Source organism: Panthera leo, chromosome D4 (assembly GCF_018350215.1).
Source record: "Panthera leo isolate Ple1 chromosome D4, P.leo_Ple1_pat1.1, whole genome shotgun sequence".
NCBI lineage: Eukaryota > Metazoa > Chordata > Mammalia > Carnivora > Felidae > Panthera > Panthera leo.
The window spans coordinates 39,332,522-39,350,339 of record NC_056691.1 but is presented as its reverse complement, the minus strand read 5'-3'; the positions used below and the strand labels follow the sequence as shown (position 1 = coordinate 39,350,339).

The following is a 17,818-nucleotide window of genomic DNA, read 5'->3' as shown; positions in this document are numbered from 1 at the left end:
CTAGTTCCAGAAAAGTTTTAAGAGGCCGTGCACCGAAACAGGTTGCAATTTGTTAAATTGTAAAAGACCACTTTGCCTTACAGAGCAAATTTTCCTTCTTTGTTAAATACCTGGATGCCCGACAGTGAGGGTGAGGGTCCCCTTGTGAAAGAGGTGTCGCTCTTAACTAGCCCGGGTTGGGCTGTGACCGTACCCATAGCCCTAGGCAGTTGTTTTTACTCATTACTCAAGTATCTAAGGTTCTTTTAAAAAGGACTGCCCGCATCTGAAGTTTCCTCTCCATTTAAATTCTTGTCCCTCTCCATATTTACAAGGTCTGTTTTTGCAGCATATGGCTACAATTTAATAATGCAAAGCATTCCCCTCCTCACAGCTGGAAAGCTGGGGTTGTTCTGTATCACAGATAGAGTGGACTTACTCCAGGCCAGTTAAAATCATTCAACTCCCAGAAGCTAAGCTTGCTGGATGTTTTGTCCTGCACAAAGGCACCCAGGGGATATCCACTTGCATATTAGAGCATCATGCTTGGAAAGAGGGATCGATTCTATGGTGATACGTTGCAAGCAGAATAAAATGCCAAGGAGAGAGACAGACATATATCTACCTAAGTTTTCATCTGTTCCTACCTTACAGAAGAATGCAATTTAAAGTTTTTAGGCAAAAATCCTACTCAAGTTTCATTTCTTTCTTTTTCTGTAACTGTAAAAGAATATCAAGGTGTTGCATAATTTAAGCCAAGCACTCTAATTGCGTGGCAGTTAGAGTCCTGTTGGCTTTTGCATCATGTCATTGACGATAGAAGAATTTAAGGAAAAAATCAGGTTTTGGTTTTCAACGTTGTTATAAATCTTTTTGGGTCTTTTGACTTGTATGCTGCTCTTCAGGGACCATGCACTCTTTCATTTTATTTTTCATAATGGAACTAGGAACATACTCCTGTTCGCACTGAAATATTCCTAATTCTTGAACCCAATAAAGATATTTCCCTCCCCCCACCATCCCCGTTCTATCCCTTGAGCATATTCATGTCCCCAGGGCGTTCAGGAGGAAGAACTGAGAAAGACCACTTGACTTGCAGATTTGATCTTACCACCATTAAAATCATTACATGCACTTGTTAATGACAGGGGCATGCTGGGTTCCCCACCCCCCCCCCCCCATATATCGTATGGTTTTATTTATGTGAAATGTCTAGAATAGGCAAATCCATAAAGACAGAAATTAGATTAGTGGTTGCAAGGGGCCTGGAGTTGTGGGAAACAGGTACACATCACTAATGAGTGTGGAGTTGCTTTTTAAGGTGATGAAAATGTTCTGGAATTAGATGGCGGTGATGGTTGTACCCCTCTCTGAATATACCAAAAACCACTGGATTTTTACGCTTTTAACATCATATGTGAATTATATCTCAATAAGATGTAGTTTTTTGTTTGTTTGTTTGTTTAAAGTGTTTATGAGCCATTGGGAGAAAAGGGTTTGGAACTCACGGCGAGGATAGATATTTGGGGGCTCTTAACCCAGAGTCAGAGACCTCGGAGGATCAGGGAGGAGGCTCCAGGGAGCCCTGACACAGGTATAGATGTTATACGGGTGCATTGCTCTGGGCTGCATTATATCTTGGTGAGGTTCCTAATTCTGATAAAGTTCAGAGGCCACTGGCAGGTGTGGAGGACAAGTGACATGATGTCTTGTAAGATACTGGCTCCATTGTTTATTCTGTGGCACTTTGTTTTTAATGTGGGGATTTTTACTTTCAAAATTTGGTATTTTGGATTGTAGTCATTTCCTGAATTGACTACTTTCTAAGCAGAACAATGCTTTCTAAGTAAGTAAGCAAGGAATAGAAAAGGTGATTGTCTTCCTCAGGGCATAATAAAGCATTCGGCTGTTTTATACTTAATATGTCCTCGTTGGTATCCAGAAATAACCCACATAAATTACACTACTTTGCATAGTGTTGACAGGTGAAGAAAGGACTATCTATGAGTTTTTTGAGAGAACATGTAGAAAGATGAGCAAAGAGATTAGGAAAGGCCGTTGGTGGGGTTACTCTTAGCAGATGAGGAAGGCAAATATTTTAAAAAGAAGATAGTTGCTCCTGAATCTTAATGCATTATGATTCTCTTAAATATATTTACACTCTGTCCTTTTAACTAGAGCACTAGTTATTAGGAACTAGAGTTACTAGATTATTGTAGTAATTTTCCTACAAGAGATTACTATTGTAATCTATTACAATAGTTACTAGATTATTGTAATTCTCTCTGTAGCTCGTATTTCTTGCCTTGGGTCTTAATCCCTGTGAAAATCCACTGCAGGCCCACGGTGATTTCCATAATGTGCAAATCTAATTATTTTATTCTCTTCCTTGTAAGTTTCCAAAATTTCCCCTCTAGGCTAAGCCTGATCTTTAGCATGGCATCTAATACAGCCCTTCATGATATGGTTCCTACTTTTCCTCTCACTGCACACGAGGACCTTGCATTTAGCCTTCGCCTTAACCATGTGCCTCTCCATCGTGTCTCTGCCCATGTTGTTTTTCTGCCTAGAATGGTTGTTCCTGACACCTCATCAGTGACACTTCTCCAGGGCCTCTCTCTAGTACAGTTTGCAGTAAGAGCACTTACTGCATTTTTGCCACTATTTACTTCTCTGTTTCCCTTAGAGGATTCTGCACACCTTCAGGTGAGGATTATAATCTTCCATTTGTAAATTTAACATCTAAGACAAATACCTGGCCAGAGACCATATTTGGCAATGTTTGAAATTTATGAAATGGAGGCTTAGACCAGTAATAGGCTAAACAAACTGTAACCTGTTTGTGCAGTAATGGGACCGTACCCTTCCTTGGTACTTGACCTAAGCCAGGGAAAGCATGATGTTTCATGGAAATGGTTACAGCGGGCCTTTTCTGCCTTGTGGGTACACTACACCTTGGACATGACTATTTGGGGAACGTTATGAACTCATAACTTTGCGTAGCATAGCCTGATGAATTTTGTAGGGACGTATCAGACTGAGAAATGTAATGTTAGAATACAGTGACTGATTCAGAATACCAGTCTCAGACAGATCAAAGTTTTCTTCTTTCAATCTGATGAAGTGTGAAGAAGGCTTTTTTTCTGTTCTTATGTTTGTGTTTAGTGAATGTACATTAATGTTGTTAGAGTTTACATGATCATGAATGAAGGAACAGGTAAGATGTCTTTCTAGAAGTTGCATAAAACAAATACATGACTGATTAAACGGAATGTTTCGGATTCATCTGTGATTCTTTTTATGATGTGCAAATCTTACTACTTTGTAAAAATTCGGAGACCACTGTCTATAGATCACTTGCTCAAGAAGGTCGTTTTTCTCTTTATTGAGGTGTAACTGATATACAATATATTCTGTATATAGTGTATAGGCTATAGTGTGTATACCTAAACACAGACACACACACACACACACAGACACACACACACACACACACACACACACACACACACAAATATAAAGGGGAAAAAAGGGAAAAAATATATATGTATCACCAATATGTATCACCATAACCAAGATGATGAGCATTTCTGTCAATCTCAGAAGTTCCCTCTGACCACTTTAAAATCCATTCCTTTCTCTACCCCCATCCTCAGATGACCTCTGATCTGCTTTCTGTCTAGTTTACGTTTCTAGAATTTTATATAAGTGATATTCTGCAGCATGTATCCTTTTGTGTCTAGCTTCTTTAATCTAGCATGAAAACCATGGTTTACCCATGTGATTACATTTATCAATAGTTTATTGGTTTTTATTGCTGAGTAGTATGCCGTCATATGGATATACCACTTATGGTGTGAGGTGAACGTTGATATCCTTTTTAAAAAATATATATGGATATCTAGTTAATCCACACCATTTGTTTAAAGACATTTTTTATTTCTCCATTGAGTTACATAGCTACTTCTCAAATAGCAACAATCACATACTTATGTGTCCATTTATGGTTCATCTCATTGGACCTCATCCGGTCCTGATCTGGTCTATATGTCTTCTCTTTTCCCAACATCAAAGTTTTTTCTTATTTTCTCTATGTTTGTGATGTCTTTATAATAAGTTTTTTTAAAGTTATTTTCTTTTAGATCCTGTGTATTTTCATATAAGTAGGATCAGCTTGTCAAATTCTCAAAAAAAATTCAAAAAACAAAACAAGACAAAAAACCCTACTAGAATTTTGATTGAGAATGGTGAGATTTAAAGCTAGGCCTTCCTGGCACACAGCAAAATGACTGTCATTGGCGATCTAATATAAAGTCCACATGACCTGCTTAACCTTGATCCAGTTTCTCCTAGTTCTCCACTAAAATTTCCATTAGGATATGTAAACACTGAACTTTTTTTTTTAAGCACACTAAAACTGAGACGAAAGGATAACTTTTATTTAGCTAGAAGCTTAGAGACTTATCTCATAATTACGTGAACTGTAGAGTTAGACTGGATTTAAAATTGGTGGTTTTCCTCTCTTACATCTCACAAAAGATAGCAGTGTTGGTTCCTTGAGAAATTGTGGACATTTAAGTTTGATTCTCCCCTACTGTCATCCCCTAGGTTCCGAGATTTTCCTATATTAACTTAAAAGGCTAGAAACCCAGAGAACAACAAGGTGAGGAAATGTGGCACGAAGAGGGAGTGAGGAGGAAGTGTGTGGGAACACATCTAGCAATCTGCTTCCATTTCCTGATGCAAATCCTTAAAAAAATTGTCTACTCTGGGCCAGAGTCTAACTCCTTCGTAACATAGAGAAGACCCTTTGAAACTCAGTCTCATCTGCCCTTCTAGAGCTGCACATTATAGAAGGTGAGAGGGTTCATGTCCTACCTGGTAGGATCTTACACAGCTCCGTGATGGCGTGAGAAGAAGCTCATGAGATGAAAACCAGCAATCGTTGGGAATTGGCAAGGAGCTGTGCTTACCAACTTTCACCACCACTGCCGTTACTTCAATACTGCCATTCGCAATAAACGTTTATGGAACCCTAAGCACTTTATATGCGCTTTCTTATTTAATCTTCAAATCGTTGAGTTCAGGATTATTTTTATAATTCCTATTGTACAAATGGGAATGGAAGGGTAGAGACTTTAAGTATTTATTCAAAATCATTAATAAAAAGGAAGCACATCTGGAAAATGAGCTGAGATAGAGTTCACAGTGCTTAGCACACAGTCTTGCTTATAATAAACACCCAACAAATGATAGCAGCTATTATATTATCAACATCATCGTTATTATTTATTTATATTTGTTTATGTTATATTTATATTATTTATTTATATTTATATTATAATTAAAAAGTATTTATATTATATTATGTTTATTTATATATTATAAATAAATATACATTTATATTTATAATATTTATATATTATAAATAAATATTATACATTTATATTTATAATATTTATATATCACAAATATTATACATTTATATTTATAATATTTATATATTATAAATATTATATATTTATATTTATAATACTTATTTATATTATTTATTTATATTAAATATATAATATTATATTACTTATAATATATTATTTATATTTATATTAAAATATATTATTTATATGTATTACATTTATATATTATATTATATTTATTTATATATTATAAATATATATTTATATTTTATATTTATTTATATTATTTATGTATATTAAGTGTATATTATATTATATTAAACTAATATATTATTTATAATATAATATTGTTTATATTTATATTAAAATATATTTCTATTTATTTATATATAATTATATTAAATTTATATATAATATATTATATATTTATATTATATTTATTTATATTAATTATTTTTATATTATTTATATTTATATTATATTATTTATTTATATTAAAATTAAATTTATATTACTCAAATTTTATAGCTAATAAGTGATAAGACAGGAATTCAGATCCAATCATGTCAATTCTGGAGCCCTCAATCTCACCCCATATGGAAATCTTTACTTACCATAACCAAGGGGAAGCCACTTTTCTGAGGCAAACCCTGATTTGCTATAGACTATGCTCTAGGTAAAAGAAAAACAGTCACAAGAGTATGCCCTTGGTGAGAACAGGGGGAAAGGTACATCATCAAGAAGAACGCATCTTTGAAAATGAAGCCTTGAAGAAAATCTTAGGGAAAACAGTTTGCAGAACAGCTTCAGGGAACTAAGTGCCGTGTTAGATAAGCAGCAATAGCAAGAAAACTGAAGTCGTTTTCATAAAAATAAAGTCTGCATTATAGGAAATAAGAAACAGAATTGATATTGTGGAAATAATCACTGATACAGAGGGCAAACTCGAAATATTTGCTCCAAAACCAGAAGAAAAGAACAGAGAAGTTAAAATAATGACTAAAAAAGAAAAAAAGTTTATGGTGGGAGAATAGAAAATTTAATATTAGTTTAGGTATTCTTGGTGAGAAATCAGAGCATTTAGGAGAGAAATAGAATCAAAGACAAGTTGGGACGCAGGGTGGCTCAGTCAGCTAAGCGTCCGACTTCGGCTCAGGTCATGATCTCAAGGTTCATGAGTTCGAGCCCTGCATTGGGCTCTGTGCTGACAGCTCAGAGCCTGCTTGGGATTCTCCCTCTCTCTCTCTGCCCCTTCCCTGCTCACGCTCTGTCTCTCTCTCTCTCTCAAAAATAAATAAACATTAGGAAAAAAAAGACAAGTTAAGAAAATTTTAATGAGCTAAAAATGATCTAAGCATTTAGATCAAAAGGACTAACTCTATATAGCAAACAATAATAGTATCTACATGCATCTTATTGAAATTTTTGTATTTTGTGGATGAAAAAGAGAATCTTGTAATCATCCTGGAGGAAAAATAAGTTACCTGTACTTTTTTTTTTTTTCTGTTGGTCAACATTAAATAACAGAAGACTGGGGGAAAACTTAGAATTATGATGAATTTTTTTTTTTTTTTTTCAGAGGGAGAGAGAGTGCATGTGGATGAGCAGGGGAGGGGCAGAGAGAGAGAGAGAGATAGAGAGAGAGAGAGAGAGAGAGAGAGAGAGAGAGAGAGAGAGAGAATCCCAAGCAGGCTCCACACTCAGCATGGAACCCATTGCGGGGCTCAATCCCACAACCATGGGGTCATGACCTAACCTGAAATCAAGACTCGGATACTCAACTGACTAAGCCATCCAGGTGCCTCATGATGAAACTGTTTTTATGTTTAAGGAGTTTTATATGTAGTCAAAGACAATAGAAATATATTCCTTATTATTTGTCACCTTTTGTTTTATAGAATCTTTCATTTTCTTTGTAAAAATTTTCCTTGCAAACCTATACCAACTAATGAAGTGATACACCAAAATAAAACATTTTAGGAACAGGAAATTCTCAGATATATCCCTATAGATATAAATATAGCTATAGATGTAGACTAATAATGAGAATAGTAATCAACTGAACAGAATTATACCTAAGTAATTATTATTCTGAATAAGATTACAGACATAAATACCAAAGTAAGAAAGCAAGTTTTTTTTTTTTTTTAATTTTTTTAAATTTTATTTTCCATGTCTCCCCATTCACAATACAGACCAGGCACAAAGCACCTGGGCTGGGGTGTATATGGGTGGATTTACTCTGCCTCCTCTTTCTATACAGGCAGTGTAAGAATGCAGCCTGTGGTAAGCACCAGGAGGCTCAAAAAGTAATTCTTAAAAATATGTATATAAAGAGAATTTAGTAACAATTATCTGAGTTCCAAATTCCAGATCGTGATTTTTTTTTTTTTAACATTTTTTTTTTTTCAACGTTTTTTTTATTTATTTTTTTGGGACAGAGAGAGACAGAGCATGAACGGGGGAGGGTCAGAGAGAGAGGGAGACACAGAATCTGAAATGGGCTCCAGGCTCTGAGCAGTCAGCACAGAGCCTGACGCGGGGCTCGAACTCACGGACCGCGAGATCGTGACCTGGCTGAAGTCGGACGCTTAACCGACTGCGCCACCCAGGCGCCCCAGATCGTGATTTTTTTTTAACGGTAAAATAGTGGTATGTTAGTGGTAAAATACAAATAAAATTAGATTTACCATGTTCATCGTTTATAAACGTACAGTTTAGTAGTGTTAAATTCATCTGTATTGTCACACAGCCAATCTCCAGAACTTTCTCACCTTGCAAAACGGAAACTTTGTATTCTCCACCCCCCCTTCCCTCATCCTTTGAAATCTACCATTCTACTTTGTTTCTATGAGTTTAACTTCTCTAGATACCTGCCTCACCTAAGGGAAATCATAGAGTTGTGTGTTTTGTGTTGTTTTGTTTTACTGACTTATTTTTATTTATTTATTTTTTAACGTTTATTTATTTTTGAGACAGAGAGAGACAGAGCATGAACGGGGGAGGGGCAGAGAGAGAGGGAGACACAGAATCCGAAATAGGCTCCAGGCTCTGAGCCATCAGCCCAGAGCCCGACATGGGGCTCGAACTCACAGACCGCGAGATCGTGACCCGAGCCGAAGTCGGACGCTTAACCGACGGAGCCACCCAGGCACCCCTGTTTTCCTGATTTATTCACAGATTACATATTTAAGGGCTTGAGGGTGCTGAGTCTGAATGGCAGATTCGTTTTCTTTTAGGACAGCTTGTTATGTTTTGCTAAACAGTCAATTAATTGCTCTTATCTCTATTTTTACTTAGATCTGTCATTAGGAAAGCCTGCTTTTCTTTTCTTGTTGCTGCCAAGTGCCTTTTCAGCATCAATTGATAAGGTCGTGTGTTTTTCCTTTTTTTCGTTATCATATTGATAGATTTTGTAAGAGTGAATCTCACTCATACATGAAATAAAACCCTAATGAGAATGGTGTCCTGTTTTTTTGGAAAACATTGCTATATTCAATTTGAATATATGAATTTGAATATATCCCGTTTTCTTTAGGACCTTTGAAGTTGCATTTATATGCGTGGTTGGTTTTTGGTTGATTTGTTTGCTTGCTTTGGCTTGACAAGGGAGGTTGCACATTTAGTTATTTAAGTTTTGCTGGTCTGATAAAGGCTCATGAGAGAGCTTTCTTCATAAGGAACCTTGTCACCATTTGCTAAAGGCTGGGAGAGAATAAATATCCTTGGAATTTCAAGGCTACAGAAAAGATAAAATCCAGCTCGACACTGTTCCATACCTGGTGCCATTTTAAAGGTGGTTTTTAAATCACCTTTTGATTCTCTTCTAGGCTTTTCCAATTTTAAAGTGCATATGAATCACCTGTGCTGCAGACACTGATTCTGAGGGTCTGGGGTTGACCCTGAACTTCTGTGTGCCTACCAAGCTCCCCAGTTACGCCAGAGCTGTTGGTTGTGGGACCACATTTTGAATAGCAAGATGCTAACCCAGTGGTTCGCAGACTTCGCTGCCCATTTGAATCACCAGGGGAACTTTTAGAACATCCTTATGTCTAGGACACATCCATACCAATTAAATCAGAATTGCTGGGAGCCAAGCCTAAGTTGTTTTTCAAGAACCCCAGGTGGTTCCAATGATCAGCAAATTTTGGGAACCACTGCAGGAGGGGTAATTGGTCTATTCAGGTTTCCACTTTGCTCAATTTTGGTTACTTTTATTTTAGTAAGTAATTGCCCATTTAAGTTTTCAAAGCTGTGGTCAGTAAGTTTCATGTGTTATTCTCTTATAATTTTTTGTTAATGTATTTGGTTTCCATGGTTATGTTTCCCTTCTATTCTTTTTTTTTTTTTTTAATTTTTTAACCTTTATTTATTTTTTTTTGAGACAAAGAGCATGAACAGGGGAGGGTCAGAGAGAGGGAGGCACAGAATCCGAAACAGGCTCCAGGCTCTGAGCTGTCGGCACAGAGCACTCAGGCTCGAACTCACAAACCGTGAGATCATGACCTGAGCTGAAGTCGGTCGCACAACCGACTGAGCCACCCAGGTGCCCCATCCCTTCTATTCTTATATATTTTTACTTTTACTTTTTTCCCTTAATGAGGCTTGCAAATGATTTTTCTGTTTTGCTGGTCTTCTCAGAAAATCATCTTCCCTTGTTATTCTTTTATTTTAAATATTTCTCTTTTTGTAATTTATTAATTTCAGCTTTTATCTTTAATTCCCTTTTTAACTTTTCCTGGATTGTTTTGTTATTCTTTTGATCTTATGGCAAAGTGATTTTTCCTTTTGTCCTTTTCATTGCTTTCTATAGTTTATCATTTTTTCTTTTGGCATTCTGTTTGATCCATAGCTTATATTCTTAATTTTTAGGTACTTCAGAAAATTTGGTCACTTTTTATTTTTTTCCCTTTAATCTATTTACTAAAGACAAAACAGTATAACAGTTTTCTCCTTGGTCAATGACATGATCAACTCTTATAAAATGTCTGTGGGCATAGGAACAAAGTACAGTTTGTATTTTGAATGATTTGAAGTTAGCCATTGTCTAATAGTGGTGTTCAATTCTAAAAGAATCACCACTTACATCTCTAAAAGAGATGTACTCAAACTTCTCACTATAATTGTGTTTTTTTATCAAGTTTCTTGTGTTTTAATAGTTTTTGCATTACGCATTTCCCCACAATATTGTTTGGAGCATGCACGGTGTATGTTTAACTTTCTGTATTATGTATGCCTGGTATCCATTCATAATGTTAATTGACACTGCTTATTTTTGGTTTGAATTTGCCTGACTCCCCTCGCATCCCATTTGACTTTCGACTTTCTGTCCTTGTTATCATTTTGTCTTCAATGTGCTCCTTAAAAATAGATGAATTTTATTTGCTTCCGTTGCTCTAATGCTCTTTATGGGATAATTCTATCTACTTACCTTTGTGGTAAGGGTCGATATGCTTGATTGTACTCCTTCTGTTTTTCTTTGTATTATTTAGGTTTTTCATCTTATGTCCTTAGTTTTGTTGTCTTCCCGTGTTTTGGTTTTCCCTTTGTTAATTTGGGGAGTTCCACCTTCCTTTTCCCTGCTCTTAAAATGAAATACCTTTCTTTATTATAATTGGAAAACAACGACAGTTTTCATATTGACTCCAAGATACTCTGATTACCATCTGGATTTTAGAGAAGACAAACATCGGGTGTAGAAAAGTTGCTTAACTTGCCTTAGCTTTACATAGTAAGTGGTGGCGCTGATCTTTTAGTATAGTTTAACATAATGTAACATTAATTACAGTCTATTTTATGATAATATTATCGTAAAAGAATTTTAATTTAATGTAATTTACTCTGTATAAAAATACACAGAGTCTGCTTAGGAAACCATGAAATATGTGTGCTGATAAACTTTAAAATATGAAAGAATTGATGATTTTCTTGGAAGGTATATAATAATATTGCCTCAAGACCAGAAAACAAGAGTAAAGCAAATTCATGAAAGACTCAAAGTTTTATCTTCTTTGAACCAGATTATGAGAAGATATTTTACCAGTGAGTTTTTCCAAACTTTCATGAACTTTTCATGTTTTCTTTTTTGTGTGAAAATGACTGTCATCCAGACCATTTTATGAAGCATGCATATAACCTTGGTGTGAAAAGTTCACAAATAAAACAACCCCCCCCCCCCAACAAAAGTATACCAGCTACATACTGGTATATGAGAATCTGGAAGAAACTGTTAGCAAAACAATTTAGCAATAAATTAAAAGAGCTACCTTCCGTGGATAAGCAAAGACAGTTTAATCTAAGAACTCAGTAATATATAACACTTTAAGGAAAAAAAAGGGGATAATCTCTACTAATGCCAAAACAACATCTAATAATATTCAGTAACCATTCTGATCAGTACACTTTTAAAAACTCTGTGAAAACTAGGAATAAGTGAATGTATAAAATGATGAGAAACAAAATCACTTATTAATAGCCAGCGTTACCGTTAACTGTGAAATTCCAGCATTAATCTCATTAATATTAGGAATAAAATATTCCCGCTAGCACAATTCCTATTTTACATATTTTTAATGTTTGTTCCAAGAGAGAATGCATAATGTCTGCACAATTCCAACTTTATTATAATTAAATAAATGAAGCTTATTACATTATCATAAAGATATCTTTTCTCTATCAACTTGTAACAATTAAAACAAGTCCCCATTAGTATGAGTAATACGTAATTCTGGGCAGTAGGGTGGTGACACAGACAGGCTCATTCTGCCCAAGGGAGTATAAGTTGGCAAAAGTCTTCATGGAAGGCAGCTTGACAGTTTTTAACCAAGAGCTTGAAAAGAGTTTATGTCCTTTGACCCAATAATTCCACTTCTGGGAACTCCGGCCTAAGGAAATCATGAGAATCACTGACAAAGATTTGTGTGCGACTACGTTAATGGCGGTTCTGTTTATAATATTAAAAAAAATGGGAAATAACCTAAAATGCCAAAAAAAAAAAAAAAAAAAAGGAGAATGGTCAAATAAAGTACAGCCAGACAGTGTAATAATGTACAGGCATTAAAATCACGCTCTTGAAAACCTGTTTAATCTAAAGGGAAAGATACAATGTTAATTAGAGAAAAAGCAGGATACAAATTTATTAACTTTTGATCTCAGTTTTTGAAAACACATTTGTCTATGTTATATATATGCAGGAATAAGTTTAGTGGACTGGAAGAAGGAAATACTAAAAAACAAATAACATAAGTACTACATTAACATAGTATCATCCGAGTGTGTTAGAGTCAGAAATTGCTGTCTCTCTGTTGAATCACTTAAATCACCAACAGGGACATTTCATATTGAAGGATAAAATTAATTCTAAATTAGTACTGGAATGCGAACCTCGGCCATAGACCGAGGTTCAGTCTCTGTGCAGAGAATCATTATCTTTGCAATGATTAGTATGTCTATTTCCAAATCACAGTTTCCATTCTTAACCATGGACAGTTCAGACCAGTCGAGAAACTGCAGATAAAGCCATGCCTTACAACACCACTACCAGAAGGTCCCAGTAGGTTAGTTGTGGTATCGGAAGTCATATGAAGATTGGCGAAGAGCTAGTGTAAAATAATCTTATCTTCTCCCCTTCCACATCCATAAACAAAAGCACTGAGTCCTCTTTTACACTCTGTTGAAGGGAGTGAACAATGGGAATTAGAAGCCTGGAAAATGCCCGGGAGATACCTCAGGGCCCTGTTCTTTCTCCAAACAATGCAAGAAAACTAACTGGAGAAGAGCCATGTAAAAAGTGGAACCTAAGGGGTGCCTGGGTGGCTCAGTCGGGTAATCATCTGACTTAGGCGCAGGTCACGATCTCCTGGTTCGTGAGTTCGAGCCCCGCATCGAGCTCTCTGCTCTCAGTATGGAGCCCGCTTCAGATCGTTTTCCTCTTCTCTCTGCCTCTCACTCTTAAAAATAAACATTTAAAAAAAGAAAAAAAAGTGAAACCTGAGCATTGCAGTGGGCTTCAGAGGTGCTCTTATTCAATTTCCTACTCTAAGTGGGAATTCTTAAATCTAATGGGGGGGTTTTACAGGCTTTGGGAGCCCCCCTACCTCTATAGACACAAGTTTCATCATCTGTAAAATGGTAGCATTTACATGACAACTGGTAGGTTTGTAATTATGAACATTATGTGAATTGATGCTTTTTAAGATCTTAGAGCAGTAGCTTGACATGTGTTGGTTGTTACTACCTTTGCAAAGTTTCACATTCCTTTCTAGGACTTTTCTTATTGGATGACAAATCTGTTTATTGAGCCAAAACACAGTTCCTGGAAATACGCAGAATAAGTCTTATCCAACATCTACATTAACAGTCCTTCTAATACTTGAAGACAGCTTTCATGAATTTAATAACTGCTTTCTGTGGTTTTTTCTTTTTTAATTTCAAGAATAGAACACAGTAGACTATAAAAATGAGCGTTATCAGTTTTCCTTTGGATTTTCTATGTAAATGTTGTTTAACATTCAAATGGAGCTGATTATAATTTGAGATATTAACAGTTAGATATGCCATTGTGTCCCTTTGTGATTGTTTGTAAAGGAGGTTAAACACTATATTAACTTCTGAGTAGTGATTTATTGTTGCTTTTGTTAGAGAAAAATAAAAAAAGAAGTAAAATAATATAATTTGATATTGCCTTTGAGAATTTTCAGTTTGCAGAGGTCTTTATTTCCTACTCAATTTTATTTTTTAAAAAGCATTACATGTAGTGTAAATACAGCATCACATAAATGCCGAGTTGTTCTTTGCTTCTTGGCTTAAGCTGTTGTGTAATATTGCTCTGTAACCATTAAGCAGCTGCTGTGCCTCAGAGATGCTCATATTTCCTTTAGTAGATGAAGGGAATCTACTATATGAATGTCTCCAAATTGCTTTAAAATCGTTGGCCTTTGTGTCAGCTATTTACATTCACAGTGGTCCATGTAACACATGAAAACCATGTTTCTGGAAGACCCCAGCAGCCTGGAGGTTACAGATGGGGCTGTGTTAATAGTAATAACCTGCATTTTGCTGAGTCTCATCCTCTGTACTATCACAGGGCTCCTGACACTCTGCGTGACTCCCCCGGTTACTTTGCCAGAAGTATTGTTTCTTATATGCTTCCTTGTATGCTATTAGCTATCCAGGAACTATGTCATCCACTGCTCCTTTTCTTTACCCTTCTCATCTTGGGTAAGTCTGTCCATTGTAAGGCTGTGTGTGCTGTGTGCAAAGAGGAGTGAAGGAGACAGCCGCCTCCTTCAGGTGCTTCTCCGAGGCTACCCCATTGCCTGATCCATCCCAGCCCCCACTCCCCTAAGGTCATGTTGGTAAGCAGTACCGCTCATCCTGGGGAGCCCTCCTTTCAATGAAGTCTCCCTATGCCCCATGCAGGAGTGGAGCCCAGTGGGACCTATGTGTGGTGCAGTATGTTCTGACATATTTTCATTGCCTTTCATAGTTTCAGCAGAATAACTCTTTCAGATTTCCTTGTAGATTCAAATTCCTTGGAACATGAATTGGAGGTGAGGAATGGAGAAACACCATGCTACATTCTGAATTGCCTGCCCTTTCCTATGAGACGGTCATTGTATTCGTGCGTGTGTGTGTGTGTGTGTGTGTGTGTGTGTGTGACTGCCTTACTGTCTTCTTGCTGGTAGGATTGGCTTGAGGGGCCTCCTCCCTCCCTTTTGATTTGGTTCTTGATGTCCACACACCATTTCATCTTCATGGGCATGACCAAAAAGCAAGTGAAGCCTTGGCTACTCACTGGGGTCATAAGGAAGTAAACTGCACATGAGATTTACATATGGAAGTGTTACTACATGACATGTGATATAATTTATATAAATATATTGAGATGTTCACTTTTCACTTGTTCATCAGTTTATTTTACAAATATTTTTGAACTCTGACTCTTTAGGTAAATGCTAAAATTATACATTGGTATATAACAAAGTCAAAGATCTAATCTGATGGTAATCATTGTTCTTTCCCATTCTACCCCAAAGCCCGAACGAACTCCTCAGCACAAGTTCCAGCGAATAGCAAGAATCAGCACACTTATCCTTCGATCTTTAGCCATCTGTGCCTACCTTGTTATATAATTACTAAGATGTTCATTTGCGACCCTGTTCCAAAAGGTTAAACTTTAACCTTTTGTTCCATAAGCATTTACCTAGCCGTTACTGTATATATGTAGGCACTGAGTTAGTTGTTAAGGGAGATGCAGAGATGAACAAAACCCAGTCGCTCTCCCAGATAAGGGAGCTGATAATCCAGTAAGGACCACAAGACTTGAAAACACATGTCTTGGAAACTCCAATGTGAGAAGTGATGTAAAGTAAGCACAAACTAGGTGCTATGTGAATTCAGCAGAAAAAGATTATTTCTGGCTGGCGCAAGGATGGGGAGAGGAGGGTGGAGGAACAGGTTCGGGAGCAGATGGCAGTTGAGGTGGACACTGAAGGATGAGAGCAGAGCCTACAGACAGACAGCCTTCTTCTGATCAGAGGGAGGGAACCACGTGAGAAAGATAGGAGGGCATTTACAGAGCACCTTTGGGTGCGGACAGACACGCTTGTCTGATTGGTTAAGTACATGAACCGCCATCATGATACATAAGCTCTCCGTATTTAATCTATTTGCCAAATATAAAATTTTACACGGGGGGTCCCGGGTGACTCAGTCTGTTACGCATCAGACTCTTGATTTTGTCTCAGGCTGTGGTCTCATGGTAGTGAGATCGAGCCCCATGTCTGGCTCTGCACTGGCAGTGTGGAGCCTGCCTAGGATCCTCTCTCCCTCTCCCTCTCCCTCTGTCCCTCCCCTGCTCATGCTCTCTCTCTCTCAAAATAAATAAATGAACTTAAAAATTTTTTGCATGTACCTTATATAGAATACAGTATAATTTGTTATACTTTACAAAGACTGTTTGTTGTTTTATACGATGATAACCTAGCATGGTTCAGAAAATTGAAAATGTGTTTTCCGGAAACCACACGAAGGAGGTCGATGTGTTTTTTTGTTTTCATGGCTTATGCACGTGTACAGTGTAGGCTACCTCAACATTTCTCAATAATCACTGAAATGAGTTCAACCAGGTGAACAATTAAGTTGCTCAAGCAGTAAGAGTTTCTTAAAATACAGATGCATAAAATGGGGACGTTTGGTTATTACCCTCTTCAAAATGTATGTATGTATTTTTTCAGAGTAACGAGTTAATATGACACCTGAGTTTTGTCCCCGGCTGAGATCTCATAATTCCTTCTCATTCTTTCTTTTGTTCTGTTTCTAAGGAAGGTGGACGGTGGGTATAATACCGTGTTCAGACATGCATGGCTCCTCGGTTCACAACAGTGAAACATACATGCCCATTGAATGATCTTTGGTCTCTTCATGCTATGTACAGTTCAAAAGTGGTGTGGTAGCTTTTGTTCTGGTAAAATTTCTAAATCAAGATTTACAAATAAGTTGAGACTGTCTGGAACCCAGTGTGTGTAACTCAACACACAGGTGATTGTTGACCCAGCTGGCCAATCCTAACTTACTGGGAGGGAGCATTTAATCAGTGCCTTCGGTCACTTACCATTCATAGCAATTTTATGATCTCTGATTTATAAATGAGGAATAGGAGACAGCAAGAGTCTAATAACGTGACCACGATTCCACACTGGTAACATGTGGTTGGGAGTCAAATCCCAGCTCCCTGACCTGAGTGCTCCCTGTTGCTAAACCACCTATGACTCACATTCCTGCCCTGATTCCAGGCTCTTGGTCAGCCCTAGAACTCTATGTAAAATCTGATCCAGTTGCCCGTTCTTGGAATCTAGAGTTTGCTTTCCTGGAAGCATTTGAATTCTGAGGGTTTTCAGACTTTTCTTATTCTCTTCCTGGGGAGCAGAGAGTAACCATAACCCTCCTTCCGGTATTCTCTCCCTCTTCACCCTCAGTACATCTCCTTCACATAAATGAGAAGCCAGGGACATGACTGGTATTTGTGGGCCAAAACTTGACCACATACCACCCAGGACTGAACTTACTCAGGCTCGTGGACGGTGGGCCACAGTCACTGTGGACCCTGTACTTGGATGTCCCAGAAGGGTCATGTGCCATTCCTGGAGGCCTGGATTTAGGACCATTTCCTTAAATAATAATAATAATAATAATAATAATAACAATAACAATAATAATATAATAATAATAAAAATATAATAATAATAATAATAATAATAATAATAATAATAATAAATTAATAAATAAAAAGTACCCGGATCTTGAAATGAAGGGAGTTCCAGGAAGTAGTAGCAAGAGTGAGAGAGCAGTGAAATCATGTGAGGTTTATCAAAGGTGCATGGAAATAGGTCTATGCAAAGTATTTGCAGTATGTACAAGTT

General features: G+C 36.9%; 1 protein-coding gene and 1 non-coding gene across 6 annotated transcripts in view; one reads left to right on the top strand and one right to left on the bottom strand.

Annotated features, from left to right (window-relative positions):
- Nucleotides 1-17,818, top strand: part of NFIB (nuclear factor I B) — a 235,178-nt gene that overhangs the window by 148,623 nt on the left and 68,737 nt on the right. The window lies entirely within an intron of this gene.
- Nucleotides 7,567-7,699, bottom strand: LOC122205736. The gene has a single exon (XR_006196237.1). It is a non-coding gene; the product is annotated as a small nucleolar RNA SNORA51 (small nucleolar RNA).